The sequence below is a fragment of the Hordeum vulgare genome, chromosome 6H, assembly GCF_904849725.1.
Source record: "Hordeum vulgare subsp. vulgare chromosome 6H, MorexV3_pseudomolecules_assembly, whole genome shotgun sequence".
Lineage (NCBI taxonomy): Eukaryota > Viridiplantae > Streptophyta > Magnoliopsida > Poales > Poaceae > Hordeum > Hordeum vulgare.
This window is the reverse complement of record NC_058523.1, coordinates 138104964-138123783: the sequence shown is the minus strand read 5'-3', so window position 1 is coordinate 138123783 and position 18820 is coordinate 138104964.

Here is an 18820-nt window from a genome sequence, read left to right as displayed (position 1 = left end):
ATTGCTTCTTCATAATTTGCAGGTTCATTGTTGTCTAACAACATGATTGATAAGACGGGATTACCGTACCACTCTGGAGCAGCACGCGATCTCGTCGACCTGCGTGGTTCGACAGAAACTTGAACTGGAGTTTCATGATCATCATCATTAACTTCCTCCTCAACCGGCGTCGCAATGACAGAGGTTTCCCCTTGCCCTGCGCCACCATCCAGAGGGATGAGAGGTTCGACAACCTCGTCAAGTTCTATCTTCCTCCCACTCAATTCTCTCGAGAGAAACTCCTTCTCGAGAAAAGCTCCGTTTTTAGCAACAAACACTTTGCCCTCGGATTTGAGATAGAAGGTGTACCCAACTGTCTCTTTTGGGTAACCTATGAAGACGCACTTTTCCGCTTTGGGTTCCAGCTTTTCAGGCTGAAGCTTTTTGACATAAGCATCACATCCCCAAACTTTAAGAAACGACAACTTTGGCCTTTTGCCATACCACAGTTCGTATGGTGTCGTCTCAACGGATTTTGATGGTGCCCTATTTAAAGTGAATGCAGCTGTTTCTAATGCATAACCCCAAAACGATAACGGCAAATCAGTAAGAGACATCATAGATCGCACCATCTCTAATAGAGTACGATTACAACGTTCGGACACACCATTACGCTGTGGTGTTCCAGGCGGTGTTAACTGTGAAACAATTCCACATTGTCTTAAGTGAGTACCAAACTCGAAACTCAGATATTCACCCCCACGATCAGACCGTAGGAACTTGATCTTCTTGTTACGATGATTTTCCACTTCACTCTGAAATTGCTTGAACTTTTCAAATGTTTCAGACTTGTGTTTCATCAAGTAGACATAACCATATCTACTTAAATCGTCAGTGAAGGTGAGAAAATAACGATATCCGTCGCGTGCCTCCACGCTCATCGGACCACACACATCGGTATGCATGATTTCCAACAAGTCACTAGCACGCTCCATTGTTCCTGAGAACGGAGTCTTAGTCATCTTGCCCATGAGGCATGGTTCGCACGTGTCAAGTGAATCAAAGTCAAGTGACTCCAAAAGTCCATCAGCATGGAGTTTCTTCATGCGCTTTACACCAATATGACCTAAGCGGCAGTGCCACAAAAATATGGCGCTATCATTGTTAACTCTAACTCTTTTGGTCTCAATGTTATGTATATGCGTATTGCTATCAAGATTCAATATGAACAATCCTCTCACATTCGGTGCATGAGCATAAAAGATGTTACTCATAGAAATAGAACAACCATTATTCTCTGACTTCAAAGAGTAACCGTCTCGCAATAAACAAGATCCAGATATAATGTTCATGCTCAACGCAGGCACTAAATAACAATGATTTAAGTTCATCACTAATCCTGACGGTAACTGAAGTGACATTGTGCCGACGGCGATTGCATCAACCTTGGAACCATTTCCTACGCGCATGGTCACTTCATCTTTCACCAGCCTTCGCCTATTCCGCAGTTCCTGTTTCGAGTTGCAAATATGAGCAACAGAACCGGTATCGAATACCCAGGCACTACTACGAGAGCCTGTTAAGTACACATCAATAACATGTATATCAAATATACCTGATTTTTCTTTGCCCGCCTTCTTATCTGCCAGATACTTGGGGCAATTGCGCTTCCAATGACCCATACCCTTGCAATAGAAACACTCCGTTTCAGGCTTAGGTCTAGCTTTGGGTTTCTTCGTCGGATTGGCAACAGGCTTGCCGCTCTTCTTCGAATTGCCCTTCTTGCCTTTGACGTTTCTCTTGAAACTAGTGGTCTTATTCACTATCAACACTTGATGCTCTTTACGGAGTTCAGACTCTGCGACTTTCAGCATCGCAAACAACTCATCAGGAGACTTGTTCATCCCTTGCATGTTGTAGTTCAACACAAAGCCTTTATAGCTTGGCGGCAGTGATTGAAGGATTCTGTCAGTGATAGCTTCTTGCGGGAGTTCAATCCCCAGCTCAGCTAGACGGTTTGAGTACCCACACATTTTGAGCACATGTTCACTGACAGATGAGTTTTCCTCCATCTTGCAAGCATAGAATTTATCGGAGGTCTCATACCTCTCGATCCGGGCGTTCTTCTGAAAGATAAACTCCAACTCCTGGAACATCTCAAATGCTCCATGACGCTCAAAGCGACGTTGAAGTCCCGGTTCTAAGCCATACAAGACTGCACATTGAACTATTGAGTAGTCCTCCTTACGTGCTAACCAAGCGTTCTTAACATCCTGATCAGCCGTAGCGGGTGGTTCATCTCCTAGCGTAGCATTAAGGACATAATCCTTCTTCCCAGCTTGTAAGATTAGCTTAAGATTACGAGCCGAGTCTACAAAGTTGCTTCCATCATCTTTCAACTTAGCTTTCTCTAGGAACGTATTGAAATTTAGAATGACTGTCGCGTGAGCCATGATCTACAACACAAATATATTCAAAGTGGACTTAGACTATGTTCAAGATAATTAGAGTTTAACTTAATCAAATTATTTGCTAAACTCCCACTCAAAAAGTACATCTCTCTAGTCATTTGAGTGGTTCATGATCCACTTACACTAGCTCAAGTCCGATCATCACGTGAGTTGAGTATAGTTTCAGTGGTAAGCATCCCTATGCTAATCATATCATCTATATAGTTCATGATCGACCTTTCGGTCTCATGTGTTCCGAGGCCATGTCTGCACATGCTAGGCTCGTCAAGCTTAACCCGAGTGTTCCGCGTGCGCAACTATTTTGCACCCGTTGTATGTGAACGTTGAGTCTATCACACCCGATCATCACGTGGTGTCTCGAAACGACGAACTGTAGCAACGGTGCACAGTCGGGGAGAACACAATTTCGTCTTGAAATTTTAGTGAGAGATCACCTCATAATGCTACCGTCGTTCTAAGCAAAATAAGCTGCATAAAAGGATTAACATCACATGCAATTCATAAGTGACATGATATGGCCATCATCACGTGCTTCTTGATCTCCATCACCAAAGCACCGGCACGATCTTCTTGTCACCGGCGCCACACCATGATCTCCATCAACGTGTTGCCATCGGGGTTGTTGTGCTACTCATGCTATTACTACTAAAGCTACATCCTAGCAAAATAGTAAACGCATCTGCAAGCACACACGTTAGTATAAAGACAACCCCTATGGCTCCTGCCGGTTGCCGTACCATCGACCTGCAAGACGATATTTCTATTACAACATGATCATCTCATACATCCAATATATCACATCACATCATTGGCCATATCACATCACAAGCATACCCTACAAAAACAAGTTAGACGTCCTCTAATTTTGTTGTTGCATGTTTTACGTGGTGACCATGGGTATCTAGTAGGATCGCATCTTACTTACGCAAACACCACAACGGAGATATATGAGTTGCTATTTAACCTCATCCAAGGACCTCCTCGGTCAAATCCGATTCAACTAAAGTTGGAGAAACTGACACTTGCCAGTCATCTTTGAGCAACGGAGTTACTCGTAACGATGAAACCAGTCTCTCGTAAGCGTACGAGTAATGTCGGTCCAAGCCGCTTCAATCCAACAATACCGCGGAATCAAGAAAAGACTAAGGAGGGCAGCAAAACGCTCATCACTGCCCACAAAAACTTTTGTGTTCTACTCGAGAAGACATCTACGCATGAACCTAGCTCATGATGCCACTGTAGGGGAATGTCGCATGGGAAACAAAAATTTTCCTACGCGCACGAAGACCTATCATGGTGATGTCCATCTACGAGAGGGGATGAGTGATCTACGTACCCTTGTAGATCGTACAACAGAAGCGTTAGTGAACGCGGTTGATGTAGTGGAACGTCCTCACGTCCCACGATCCGCCCCGCGAACAATCCCGCGATCAGTCCCACGATCTAGTACCGAACGGACGGCACCTCCGCGTTCAGCACACGTACAGCTCGACGATGATCTCGGCCTTCTTGATCCAGCAAGAGAGACGGATAGATAGAAGAGTTCTCCGGCAGCGTGACGGCGCTCCGGAGGTTGGTGATGACCTTGTCTCAGCAGGGCTCCGCCCGAGCTCCGCAGAAACGCGATCTAGAGGAAAAACCGTGGAGGTATGTGGTCGGGCTGCCGTGGAAAAGTCGTCTCAAATCAGCCCCAAAACCTACGTATATATAGGTGGGAGGGAGGGGACCTTGCCTTGGGGCTCAAGGAGCCCCAAGGGGGTCGGCCGAGTCCCCCCCCCCCAAACCGAGTTGGACTTGGTTTGGTGGGAGGGAGTCCCCCTTCCTTCCCACCTCCTTTTTTTTTCTTTCCTCTTGATTTTCTTCTTCTTGGCGCATAGAGCCCTTTTGGGCTGTCCCACCAGCCCACTAAGGGCTGGTGTGCCACCCTCAAGGCCTATGGGCTTCCCCGGGGTGGGTTGCCCCCCCCGGTGAACTCCAGGAACCCATTCGTCATTCCCGGTACATTCCCGGTAACTCCGAAAACCTTCCGGTAATCAAATGAGGTCATCCTATATATCAATCTTCATTTCCGGACCATTCCGGAAACCCTCGTGACGTCCGTGATCTCATCCAGGACTCCGAACAACATTCGGTAACCAACCATATAACTCAAATACGCATAAAACAACGTCGAACCTTAAGTGTGCAGACCGTGCGGGTTCGAGAACTATGTAGACATGACCCGAGAGACTTCTCGGTCAATATCCAACAGCGGGACCTGGATGCCCATATTGGATCCTACATGTTCTACGAAGATCTTATCGTTTGAACCTCAGTGCCAAGGATTCATATAATCCCGTATGTCATTCCCTTTGTCCTTCGGTATGTTACTTGCCCGAGATTCGATCGTCAGTATCCGTATACCTATTTCAATCTCGTTTACCGGCAAGTCTCTTTACTCATTCCGTAATACAAGATCCCGCAACTTATGCTAAGTTACATTGCTTGCAAAGCTTGTGTGTGATGTTGCATTACCGAGTGGGCCCCGAGATACCTCTCCGTCACACGGAGTGACAAATCCCAGTCTCGATCCATACTAACTCAACTAACACCTTCGGAGATACCTGTAGAGCATCTTTATAGTCACCCAGTTACGTTGCGACGTTTGATACACACAAAGCATTCCTCCGGTGTCAGTGAGTTATATGATCTCATGGTCATAGGAACAAATACTTGACACGCAGAAAACAGTAGCAACAAAATGACACGATCAACATGCTACGTCTATTAGTTTGGGTCTAGTCCATCACGTGATTCTCCTAATGACGTGATCCAGTTATCAAGCAACAACACCTTGTTCATAATCAGAAGACACTGACTATCTTTGATCAACTGGCTAGCCAACTAGAGGCTTGCTAGGGACGGTGTTTTGTCTATGTATCCACACATGTAAATGTGTCTTCATTCAATACAATTATAGCATGGATAATAAACGATTATCTTGATACAGGAATTATAATAATAACTATATTTATTATTGCCTCTAGGGCATAATTCCAACAGTTTAGTGCTAGATTTTGTTTTGTTATTTAGTGGTAGCTAGATTATTTTTTAGTTACTTAATGGTAGATTCTGTTTTTGTTATTTTTTTGTTGTTTAGTGCTATCTAGGTTTAGCGATAGGTTTAGTTAGCTTCGTTAGTTAGGTTAGTTAGTTAGTTAGCTTAACAGAAAGAATAGGAAGAACAAGAGGAGGAGGAGGAGAAGAAGAGGAGAAGAGGAGGAGGAGAAGAAGAAGAAGAAGAAGAAGAAGAACAGGAGGAGGAGGAGAAGACAAAAATAAGAAGGAGAAGAAGAAAAGAAGAAGAAAAGAAGAAGAGATGAAGAAGAGAAGAAGAATACCTTCTCCTCCTTCTCCTTCTTATCCTCCTTCTTCTCCTCCTCCTCCTTCTCCTTCTTCTTGATTTCTTCTTCTTCTTCTCCTCCTCCTCTTTCTTCTCCTCTATCTTATTCTCCTTACCTTATTTTCCCCAACAATGAGATAATTAGCCCATTTAGCTAAAAAATGGCCATTCTTCTCCTCTTTCATATGATCCTTGCTTTAATTTCCGCAACAATGACATAATTAGCCCATTTAGCTCCAAAATTCCATAATAAGCTCAAAATGGCATAAGAACCTTGGTTAGCTCAGTAATATTATATACTTAGCTAGTTTTCCTCTAAAATGGGATAATTAGCCAATTTAGCTCAAAAAAGGCATAATTAGGTAATTTAGCTCCAACAAGAGGAGAAGAGGAGAAGAAATAGGCAAAATGAAAATAAAGAAGAAGAACAGAATAAGGAGAAGGAGGAGGAGGAGGAGGATTCTTTTTTGATTTCTTCTTCTTCTCCTCCTCCTCCTCTTTCTTCTCCTCTTTCATATTATCCTTGCTTTAATTAACCCAACAATGACATAATTAGCCCATTTAGCTCCAAAATACCATAATAAGCTCAAAATGGCATAAGAACCTTCGTTAGCTCATTAATATTATATACTTAGCTTGTTTTTCTCTAAAATGGGATAATTAGCCCATTTAGCTCAAAAAAATCATAATTAGGTAATTTAGCTCCAACAAGAGGAGAAGAGGAGAAAAATAGGCAAAACGAAAAGAAAGAAGAAGAAGAAGAAGAAGAAGAAGAAGAGAAGGAGAAGGAGGAGGAGGAGTAGGAGGAGGAGGAGAAGGCCAAGGACCTTCTAGTCCTTCTCCTCCTCCTCCTTCTCCTCCTTCTCCTCCTTCTTTATTTCTTCTTCTTCTCCCCCTCCTCCTCTTTCTTCTCCTCTTTCATATTATCCTTGCTTTAATTTCCGCAACAATGACATAATTAGCCCATTTAGCTCCAAAATGCCATAATAACCTCAAGGGTCGGCGTAGCCAAATGATTGGTGTGCCACACCATTAAGGCAGCGTCAACTTACTTCAGTTTGGACGAAACTGGGTATGTGATTTGCTTCATGATTCATGCACTTCATTCTTGATGCTAATATTTTGTTCCTCTCTTTTAGGCGCATCACAATAAGACTGAGATGCCACACTTGTACGACCTTTATGGCATGGCCCATACTGCCTCGTACAAGAAGGCGAAGGCATTCTCTGAGTCTGACCTGGATGATCGCAATAACTTCACCAACATATCATCCCACCAGAAGCTCGTGGCATACAGGGACGCGGGGAAGGCTACGAAAGGGGATGACTTTAACCCTAGCCAGGAACCTTTGGATCCAGAGCTGGTGATGATATCTGGTGGCGGGAGGCCCCATGGCTCGATAGCCATTGGAGATGGGATAATACGTTGCCCACTCACACTTCCGGAGATCAAGGCGCACCAGTCGAGCAGATGTCCTGAGATTACATCTTGTCCACGGCTAGTCGAACTTGCCATCGAGGTTAGTTGTACGCACTAAGAACACTTTCATCCATTTCATTATGTGTGTCACCATAGATCATTACTGTGGTAACGAGGAATGGTGTTTCAGGCTCCTCTTCAGAAAGAGAGAGCGGCAAACCAGGCTGCTCTTGAGAAAGAGAGATTGGCAAGCCAGGCTGCTCTTCACGCTGCTCTTGATGAGAGGGACGAGACCACGACATGATTGCTTGAGGAGGAGAGGGCCCGGAATGAGGCGGGTCAACGAGCCCTGTACGAGCTTTTTGTGGTATGTTTTTTTTCACATTAGCCAAATCAGGTGTGTAATGTCTGTTTCAATACTAACTAATACGACCCACTCTTCAGGGTCTATGCGAGAAGAGCGGTCAAGTCCCTCCGCCGATGCGCGTCTTCTCTTCGATTGGCACGGTGAGTTTAATTATAAACTAGTATTAATAATTGAGTGTCATCATGCTAAGTGAGACATTGAAAAATATCTTTTCTGCAAAATAACTCCCGAGCGGCATTGCATGACCCTTCTCCAGGGCAACCGTCTCCAAACGAAGCCGGCGCGAGCAACCGTGGTGTTTCTCCTCCTTGATGACCACTACGGTAAGTTTCTCCTCCAAACTTAGCTTGTTTTCCTCTAAAATGAGATAATTACCCCATTTAGCTCCAAGAAGACATAATTAGGTAATTTAGCTCCAACAAGAGGAGAAGAAATAGGAAAAATAAAAAGAAAGAAGAAGAAGAAGAAGAGAAGAAGGAGGAGGAGGAGAAGGAGGAGGAGGACGAGGAGGACGAGGAGCAGAAGGAGGAGAAGGCCAAGGACCTTCTAGTCCTTCTCCTCCTCCTCCTTCTCCTCCTTCTCCTTGATTTCTTCTTCTTCTCCTGCTCCTCCTCTTTCTTCTCCTCTTTCATATTATCCTTGCTTTAATTTCCCCAACAATGACATAATTAATATTATATACTTAGTTAGTTTTCCTCTAAAATGGGATAATTAGCCCATTTAGCTCAAAAAAGACATAATTAGGTAATTTAGCTCCAACAAGAGGAGAAGAGGAGAAGAAATAGGCAAAATGAAAAGAAAAAAAAGAAGAAGAAGAAGAGAAGAAGGAGAAGGAGGAGGAGGAGGAGAAGGCCAAGGACCTTCTATCCTTCTCCTCCTCCTCCTTCTCCTCCTCCCTCTTCTTGATCTCTTCTTCTTCTCGTCCTCCTCCTCTTCCTTCTCCTCTTTCATATTATCCTTGCTTTAATTTCTGCAACAATGACATAATTAGCACATTTAGCTCCAAAATGCCATAATAAGCTCAAAATGGCATAAGAACCTTGGTTAGCTCAGTAATATTATATACTTAGCTAGTTTTCCTCTAAAATGGGATAATTAGCCCATTTAGCTCAAAAAAGACATAATTAGGTAATTTAGCTCCAACAAGAGGAGAAGAGGAGAAGAAATAGGCAAAATGAAAAGAAAGAAGAAGAAGAGAAGAAGGAGGAGGAGGAGGACGAGGAGGACGAGGAGGACGAGGAGGAGAAGGAGGAGAAGGCCAAGGACCTTCTAGTCCTTCTCCTCCTCCTCCTTCTCCTCCTTCTCCTTGATTTCTTCTTCTTCTCCTGCTCCTCCTGTTTCTTCTCCTCTTTCATATTATCCTTGCTTTAATTTCCCCAACAATGACATAATTAATATTATATACTTAGTTAGTTTTCCTCTAAAATGGGATAATTAGCCCATTTAGCTCAAAAAAGACATAATTAGGTAATTTAGCTCCAACAAGAGGAGAAGAGGAGAAGAAATAGGCAAAATGAAAAGAAAAAAAAGAAGAAGAAGAAGAGAAGAAGGAGAAGGAGGAGGAGGAGGAGGTCGAGGAGGAGAAGGCCAAGGACCTTCTATCCTTCTCCTCCTCCTCCTTCTCCTCCTCCCTCTTCTTGATTTCTTCTTCTTCTCGTCCTCCTCCTCTTCCTTCTCCTCTTTCATATGATCCTTGCTTTAATTTCCGCAACAATGACATAATTAGCCCATTTAGCTCCAAAATTCCATAATAAGCTCAAAATGGCATAAGAACCTTGGTTAGCTCAGTAATATTATATACTTAGCTAGTTTTCCTCTAAAATGGGATAATTAGCCAATTTAGCTCAAAAAAGGCATAATTAGGTAATTTAGCTCCAACAAGAGGAGAAGAGGAGAAGAAATAGGCAAAATGAAAATAAAGAAGAAGAACAGAATAAGGAGAAGGAGGAGGAGGATTCTTTTTTGATTTCTTCTTCTTCTCCTCCTCCTCCTCTTTCTTCTCCTCTTTCATATTATCCTTGCTTTAATTAACCCAACAATGACATAATTAGCCCATTTAGCTCCAAAATACCATAATAAGCTCAAAATGGCATAAGAACCTTGGTTAGCTCATTAATATTATATACTTAGCTTGTTTTTCTCTAAAATGGGATAATTAGCCCATTTAGCTCAAAAAAGACATAATTAGGTAATATAGCTCCAACAAGAGGAGAAGAGGAGAAGAAATAGGCAAAATGAAAAGAAAGAAGAAGAAGAAGAAGAAGAAGAAGAGAAGAAGGAGAAGGAGGAGGAGGAGGAGGAGAAGGCCAAGGACCTTCTCCTCCTCCTCCTTCTCCTCCTCCTCCTCCTTGATTTCTTCTTCTTCTCCTCCTCCTCCTCTTTCTTCTCCTCTTTCATATTATCCTTGCTTTAATTAACCCAACAATGACATAATTAGCCCATTTAGCTCCAAAATACCATAATAAGCTCAAAATGGCATAAGAACCTTGGTTAGCTCATTAATATTATATACTTAGCTTGTTTTCCTCTAAAATGGGATAATTAGCCCATTTAGCTCAAAAAAGACATAATTAGGTAATTTAGCTCAAACAAGAGGAGAAGAGGAGAAGAAATAAGCAAAATGAAAAGAAAGAAGAAGAAGAAGAAGAGAAGAACAAGAAGAAGAAGGAGAAGGAGGAGGAGGAGGAGGAGGAGAAGGCCAAGGACCTTCTATCCTTCTCCTCCTCCTCCTTCTCCTCCTCCTCCTCCTTCTTCTTGATTTCTTCTTCTTCTCTTCCTCCTCCTCTTTCTTCTCCTCTTTCATATTATCCTTGCTTTAATTAACCCAACAATGACATAATTAGCCCATTTAGCTCCAAAATGCCATAATAAGCTCAAATTGGCATAAGAACCTTGGTTAGCTCATGAATATTATATACTTAGCTTGTTTTCCTCTAAAATGACATAATTAGCCCATTTAGCTCAAAAAAGACATAATTAGGTAATTTAGCTCCAACAAGAGGAGAAGAGGAGAATAAATAGGCAAAATGAAAAGAAAGAAGAAGAAGAAGAAGAAGAAGAGAAGAAGGAGAAGGAGGAGGAGGAGGAGGAGGAGAACGCCAAGGACCTTCTATCCTTCTCCTCCTCCTCCTCCTTCTTCTTGATTTCTTCTTCTTCTCGTCCTCCTCCTCTTCCTTCTCCTCTTTCATATTATCCTTGCTTTAATTTCCGCAATAATGACATAATTAGCCCATTTAGCTCCAAAATGCCATAATAAGCTCAAAATGGCACAAGAACCTTGGTTAGTTCAGTAATATTATATACTTAGCTAGTTTTCCTCTAAAATGGGATAATTAGCCCATTTAGCTCAAAAAAGACATAATTAGGTAATTTAGCTCCAACAAGAGGAGAAGAGGAGAAGAAATAGGAAAAATGTAAAGAAAGAAGAAGAAGAAGAAGAAGAAGAGAAGAAGGAGAAGGAGGAGGAGGAGGAGGAGGAGGAGGAGAAGGCCAAGGACCTTCTATCCTTCTCCTCCTCCTCCTCCTTCTTCTTGATTTCTTCTTCTTCTCCTCCTCCTCCTCTTTCTTCTCCTCTTTCATATTATCCTTGCTTTAATTAACCCAACAATGACATAATTAGCCCATTTAGCTGCAAAATGCCATAATAAGCTTAAAATGGCATAAGAATCTTGGTTAGCTCATGAATATTATATACTTAGCTTGTTTTCCTCTAAAATGACATAATTAGCCCATTTAGCTCAAAAAAGACATAATTAGGTAATTTAGCTCCAACAAATGATATATAGTTCACCACACATATACTTAGCTTGTTTTCCGCTAAAAATGACATAATTAGCTGAAAAACATCATATTTTGTTCTTCTTCTGACTTTCTTATTCACATTTTTGCAGATTGGATATACTACATGCATGGAAGTTAGCATTCATGGAGTTGAACAATGTCGATGGATGAACTTTATATGTATATCATCTAGTTTTCATTTGAGTTGATGAACAATGTCGAACTATATGTATATGTATATATGGATAAACAGTGCAATACTTGGTATGTTGGTTCTTTGGATATATGGGGATGTACATTGGTGAATCATATATGTGTGGTGAATTATATATATGTGTTGGCAAGTATATGTGTGGTGAACTATATATCATATATGTGTGGTGAATTATATGAATGTGCTGTCAAATATATATATATATATATGTGTGTGTGTGTGTGTGTGTGTGTGTGTGTGTGTGTGTGTGTGTGTGTGTGTTTTGAAATAATATAAAACAAAAAAAACAGGAACTATATAGTCTCTTTGCCGTCTGCCAGCTGATGGCAAAGACCTGTGCCATCAGCTGGGAGACGGCAAAGGTGCCACATGGCACCCAACTGTGCATTCTGGGGTGTCTATGTAGTCTCTTTGCCGTCAGCCTCCAGGGTGGGCAGACGACAAAGAAGAGGGAACAAGGGAGGGGGGAGGAAGAGGCAGACGACAAAGAGTGGAGAGAGGGGGAGGGGAGGAGCTGGCAGACGACAAAGATGGACGGGGAGGCAGACGGCAAAGATGGAGGGGGAGGGGAGGGGAAGAGAAGGCAGACGGCAAAGATGGACGGGGAGGCAGACGGCATAGATGGACGGCGAGGCAGACGGCAAAGCCTCCGTTAACCCCTAACGGAGGCAACGCCTGTCGGCTGCCGTCTCGAGCACTTTGCCGACTACTCCTAAGGAAAGCTCACGGCAAAGAGCTTTGCCGTCCGCTTTGGGGGGGGCAGACGGCAAAGAAGGTCCTTTGTCATCGTAGGCTGACGCAGAAATTTTGCCGGCCGTGAGAATCTTTGCCGTCTGTTATATTGTCTTTGCCGTCCGGGATATTGTCTTTGCCGTGTGTGATGGCAGACGGCAAAGAAGCTGATTCCTGTAGTGTCTTTGATATTCTTTTCAGTGTGCATCATGTCGATATTGTGTGGAAGAAGGAGGTCTTTGAAGTAAGGCAGATCCCAGAAGCATGGCTTGTGAGTCTAGGCGTGTTTTGAATTATACCCCTTGAAATACCCTGGACGCTCTCGATCAGGCTCGAGGGTGTTTAACTGATCCAGGATCTGTTGGCCTGTGAACGCAGGTGGTGCCAAGTTTTTGACAACTTTACCTTCCGTAAAGTTCTTCTTGTCTTTTCTGAACTGATGGTCAGGATCCAGGAACTGTCTATGCAAGTCAAAGCAAGAATACTTCCGACCCTCCTGCAACCAATGAAACTGAAGAGCTGCCTTGCATTGGGGGCACGGGAACCTTCCATGCATACACCATCCAGAGAATAGCGCATACGCTGGCAAGTCATGCATAGAGTACATGTACCACACATGCATTTTGAAGTTTTCTTTTCTAGCGGCATCGTATGTCTTGACCCCATTATCCCAAGTTTCTTCCAATTCATCCTTAAGCGGTTGCAGGTACACATTCATATTCTTCCCCGGATAATTGGGTCCTGGAATTATCAACGTCAGAAATATGTTCTTTCTTTGCATAATCTGCCAGGGGGGAGATTGAGTGGAATGACAAATACAGGCCAACAACTGTATTGGGTTGCCGTCATGCCGAAGGGATTAAAACCATCCGTAGCGGCGCAGACTCGAGGACTCCTTGGATCTGCCGCTTTATCCTGATGCAATCCATCGAAATGTTTCCACGCTTCCCCATCCGATGTGTGTACCATCATATTATTCCCATCCGCATCTAGTTCGGTTCTTTTGCCCAATTTGTGCCATGTCATCTGTCTGGCTGTCTCTTCGACCATGAAAAGACGTTGAAGTCTTGGTACGATTGGCATATACCGAAGAACACTAACTGCGATTTTGGTCTGCCTCTTCTCACCCATACCGTTGTCTACCACAAGATACCTGCAAGACTCGCAATTGGGACAATAGTCCAAGTGTGCGTACTCCTTCCTAAATAAGACACATCCTTTCTCACATGCATCTATCTTCTCATAGGGCATCTTAAGTACACGAAGTATTTTGTCCGACTCGTACAGGTTTGCAGGCATGACATGGCCTTTGGGTAGGAAACGTCCAAATAGTGTCATCATCGCGTCGTAGCATTCTCTTCCCAAGTTGAACTGAGCCTTCAGAGCCATTACTTGTGCAACTGCATCCAGCTCACAGAGCTCAGTGTGCTCATGGAGAGGACGTTTTGAAGACTCCAACATTTCATAAAAGGCCTTTGCAGATTCCTCCATCTCATCTTCCGAATCCGGAGCATCATCAAAGTCTTGCACCATGTCTTCGATCCCGGTACCATGCTCGTCCGTGCGACGACGGACCACCTCAGCTCTTCTGTGTTGTATAGACTCACCATGAAATGTCCACACCGTATAATTAGGCTTAAAACCCCTCCTCTGCAGGTGTTTAATCATTATAGCCTCTGTCGTCTTTTTATAGTTGTTGCATCCAGGACAGGGGCAATAGTTTCTTTCCTGGCCATTTGTGAATGCGGCTTTCACAAATTCCTTTGTTTTTACAAACCATTCTTTCGTCATCTCTTTCTGACTAGGGTGACCGGTATACATCCACGCATGATCACTCATCTTGCGTAGCTACTAAAGACAGAAGAAATATATTTATATATAATTTAGAATTTATATTCATCGGTTAATCAGGTTCGCCATTTTTATTACGTCCAGGCAACCTACACGCTAATAGGTAAAGATAGGTCCTAATCCCACCCGAGTATGTGTAGATTGGGTTCGTTTTCCCATGCTCTGCTCCGGATCCAACGCAAAATTTCGGCAGCACCTCCCCGTTGTTCTCCTGATACACGTCTCCACAATAAACAGAGAGGATGTGCATCCGGAGAACAACAGGGAGGCACTGACGAAATTTCGCATCGGATCTAGAGCACAGCATACGGGAAAACGAACCCAATCTACACATACTCGGGCTCTCCATGGATAATGTTGGACAATTCGAAAGGATGGCGGTTATAAATATGCAAAGACATGCATATTTATAGATGTCGCCCTTTCGAACGGGAGACGCATACTGGTCACGCATACTCATGATTGAAGAAACCTATATATAGCTAGCAAGTTTCATCGACATGAAGACCGGGACAAAGAAAATTGAGGGGGTAGGACGAGAAGTCATTTGTGCTCACCAACAAACGTAGGGGCGAAGCTCGTCCAACGCACGTGGAGGTCGTCGAACAACTGCACATTGAAATTCACCCGATCAACACAAATATGATGATTTTATAAGATAATCAAAAAATATGTGACCTAGCTCTTCTTATTCTTATTTTCTTTTTTTCCTCTTATTCTTCTTCTTCTTCTTCTTATTTGCTTTTTTCTTTTTTTCCTCTTATTCTTCTTCTCCTTCTTCTTCTTTTCTTCTCTTCTTCAGGTTATGTCTTTTTGGGGAAATTAATTTAGCTAAATGGGCTAATTATGTATTTTTGGGGAAATTAAAGCAAGGATAATATGAAAGAGGAGAAGAAAGAGGAGGAGGAGGAGAAGAAGAAGAAATCAAGAAGAAGGAGGAGAAGGAGGAGAAGGACTAGAAGGTCCTTGGCCTTCTCCTCCTCCTCCTCCTCCTTCTCCTCCTTCTCTTCTTCTTCTTCTTCTTCTTCTTCTTCTTCTTCTTTCTTTTCATTTTGCCTATTTCTTCTCCTCTTCTCCTCTTGTTGGAGCTAAATTACCTAATTATGTCTTTTTGGAGCTAAATGGGTTAATTATCCCATTTTAGAGGAAAACAAGCTAAGTATATAATATTCATGAGCTAACCAAGGTTCTTATGCCATTTTGAGCTTATTATGGTATTTTGGAGCTAAATGGGCTAATTATGTCATTGTTGGGGAAATTAAAGCAAGGATAATATGAAAGAGGAGAAGAAAGAGGAGGAGGAGGAGGAGAAGAAGAAATCAAGAAGATGGAGGAGAAGGAGGAGAAGGAGGAGGAGGAGGAGAAGGACTAGAAGGTCCTTGGCCATCTCCTTCTCCTCCTCCTCCTCCTCCTTCTCCTTCTTCTTCTCTTCTTCTTCTTCTTCTTCTTCTTCTTCTTTCTTTTCATTTTTCCTATTTCTTCTCCTCTTCTCCTCTTGTTGGAGCTTAATTACCTAACTATGTCTTTTTGGAGCTAAATGGGCTAATTATCCCATTTTAGAGGAAAACAAGCTAAGTATATAATATTCATGAGCTAACCAAGGTTCTTATGCCATTTTGAGCTTATTATGGCATTTTTGAGCTAAATGGGCTAATTATGTCATTGTTGGGGAAATTAAAGCAAGGATAATATGAAAGAGGAAAAGAAAGAGGAGGAGGAGGAGAAGGAGAAGAAATCAAGAAGAAGGAGGAGAAGGAGGAGAAGGACTAGAAGGTCCTTGGCCTTCTCCTCCTCCTCCTCCTCCTCCTCCTTCTCGTTCTTCTCTTCTTCTTCTTCTTCTTCTTCTTCTTCTTCTTCTTTCTTTTCATTTTTCCTATTTCTTCTCCTCTTCTTGGAGCTAAATTACCTAATTATGTATTTTTGGAGCTAAATGGGATAATTATCTCATTTTAGAGGAAAACAAGCTAAGTATATAATATGCATGAGGTAACCAAGGTTCTTATTCCATTTTGAGGTTATTATGGCATTTTGGAGCTAAATGGGCTAATTATCTCTTTTTGGGGAAATTAAAGCAAGGATAATACGAAAGAGGAGAACAAAGAGGAGGAGGAGGAGAACAAGAAGAAATCAAGAAGAAGGAGGAGAAGGAGGAGGAGGAGGAGGAGGAGAAGGAGGAGAAGGTCCTTGGCCTTCTAGTCCTTCTCCTCCTCCTCCTCCTCCTCCTTCTCCTTCTTCTCTTCTTCTTCTTCTTCTTCTTTCTTTTCATTTTTCCTATTTCTTCTCCTCTTCTCCTCTTCTCGGAGCTAAATTACCTAATTATGTCTTTTTGAAGCTAAATGGGCTAATTATCTCATTTTAGAGGAAAACAAGCTAAGTATATAATATTCATGAGCTAACCAAGGTTCTTATGCCATTTTGAGGTTATTATGTCATTTTGTAGCTAAATGGGCTAATTATGTCTTTTTGGGGAAATTAAAGCAAGGATAATATGAAAGAGGGGAAGAAAGAGGAGGAGGAGGAGAAGAAGAAGAAATCAAGAAGAAGGAGGAGAAGGAGGAGAAGGAGGAGGAGGAGAAGGACTAGAAGGTCCTTGGCCTTGTCCTCCTCCTCCTCCTCCTTCTTCTTCTTTTCTTCTCTTCTTCTTCTTCTTCTTCTTCTTCTTCTTCTTCTTATTTTCTTTTTTCTTTTTTCCTCTTCTTCTTCTTCTCCTTCTTCTTCTTTTCTTTTTCTCTTCTTCTTCTTCTTCTTCTTCTTCTTCTTCTTATTTTATTTTTTCTTTTTTCCTCTTATTCTTCTTCTCCTTCTTCTTGTTTTATTCTTCTCTTCTTCTTCTTCTTATTATTATTATTTTCTTTTTTCCTCTTATTCTTCTCTTCCTCTCCTATTTTTCTTCTTCTTCTTCTTCTTTCTTCTCCTTCCCTTCCTTTTCCTTCTTGTTCTTTTCCTTCTTGTTCTTATTTTTTTCTTCTCCTTTCTCCTTCTTCTTCTTCTCCTTTCTCCTTCTTCTTCTTCTTATTTCTCCTTCTTCTTCTTCTTCTCCTTTCTCCTTCTTCTTCTTCTCCTTTCTCCTTCTTCTTCTTCTTCTCGTTTTCTCCTTTATTAAACAGGAAACTAACCTAACTAAACCTAAACTAAACTAAAACTAAGCCAAACCTCAGTAAAACATATAACTAATTAAACAAAAACTATTTAAAAGAAGAAGAAAGAAAACTAACCGGGGGGAGGAGGGCCGCAGGGGGAGGAGAGGCCGCAGGGGGAGGAGGGCAGCAGGGGGAGGGGCGTGAGGAGGGCGGCGGCGGTGGGGTGGGGCGCTGGGGTGGGGTGGCGTCGGCGGGGGCGGCGGTGGGGTAGGGAGGCCGGAGGAGGGCGCGGCAGCGGTGGTGGTGTCGGGGGTGAGAGAGAGGGGTGTCGGGGTGGAGGAGGGGGCGCAGGGCGGCGATGGAGGAGGGTGCAGGGCGACTGGGGAGGAGGAGGGGGCGCAGGGCGGCGGTGGAGGAGGGTGCAGGGCGGCCGGGGTGGAGGAGGGGGCGTAGGGCGGCGGTGGAGAGGGTGCAGGGCGGCCGGGGAGGAGGAGGGCGCAGGGCGGCCGGGGAGGAGGAGGGCACAGGGCGGCCGGGGAGGAGGAGGGCGCAGGGCGGCGCAGGGAGGCCGGAGGAGGGCGGGGCGGCGGTGGTGGTGTCGGGGGTGAGAGAGAGGGGAGTCGGGGTGGCCGTTAGGGGGAGAGAGAGGCGCGTGGGGGTGGGGCTAACGGCCGTTAGGGGGGCACCCTCTTTGCCGTCCGCCTCCCGACGGCAAAGAGCATGCAGGCAGACGGCAAAGAAAGTGGTCGTTAGGGGGGAGAGAGGGGCTACGGGGTGGACCACCCATGCTCTTTGTCGTCTGCCTGCATGCTCTTTGCCGTGAGCTGGCAGACGACAAAGAGCTGGCTGATGGCAAATAGTACCTTTGGCATCAGCGTGCTCTTTGCCGTCTGGTTTCTGGTAGCTGATGGCAAAGAGGGTCTTTGCCATCAGCCAGCAGACGGCAAAGAAGCAGCAGATGACAAATAACTGTTTTCCAGTAGTGTGTTGGATTAGTTCATCACCACCACCACCACGTCTTTGTGGTGCCGGAGAACTCATCTACCTCTCCGCCCCTCTTGCTGGATCAAGAAGGCGGAGATCGTCATCGAGTTGTACGTGTGCTGAAGCGGAGGTGTCGTCCGTTCGGCTCTAGATTGAGAAGGAGTTCATGGGACGACTTGCGATTTGGATCGCAAAGACGTTCGACTACATCAACCGCGTTTCTTAACGCTTCTTGCTTCGCGATTTACCAGGGTATGTGAATCTGATCTACCCTCTCGTAGATGATCATCACCATGGATAGGTCTTGCATGTGCGTAGGATTTTTTTTTATTTCCCATGCAACGTTCCTCGATAAAGGCAACTATGGTGACGACTCTGAGCAGCTTTGGGCGTCTGTCGGCGGCGCTAGTGAGAGGGAAGTGGCACTGGCTTGGCTCTGCGAGCAGGGAAAAACGAGGTGCGGCGGGGGTAGGTGGGGTGCGGCAACGCGGCGCGGCGACGCGGCTCAGCTGCGTGCAATAAGCGCTCTCTGGACACGCACCCAAGGTGCTCAACGAAAT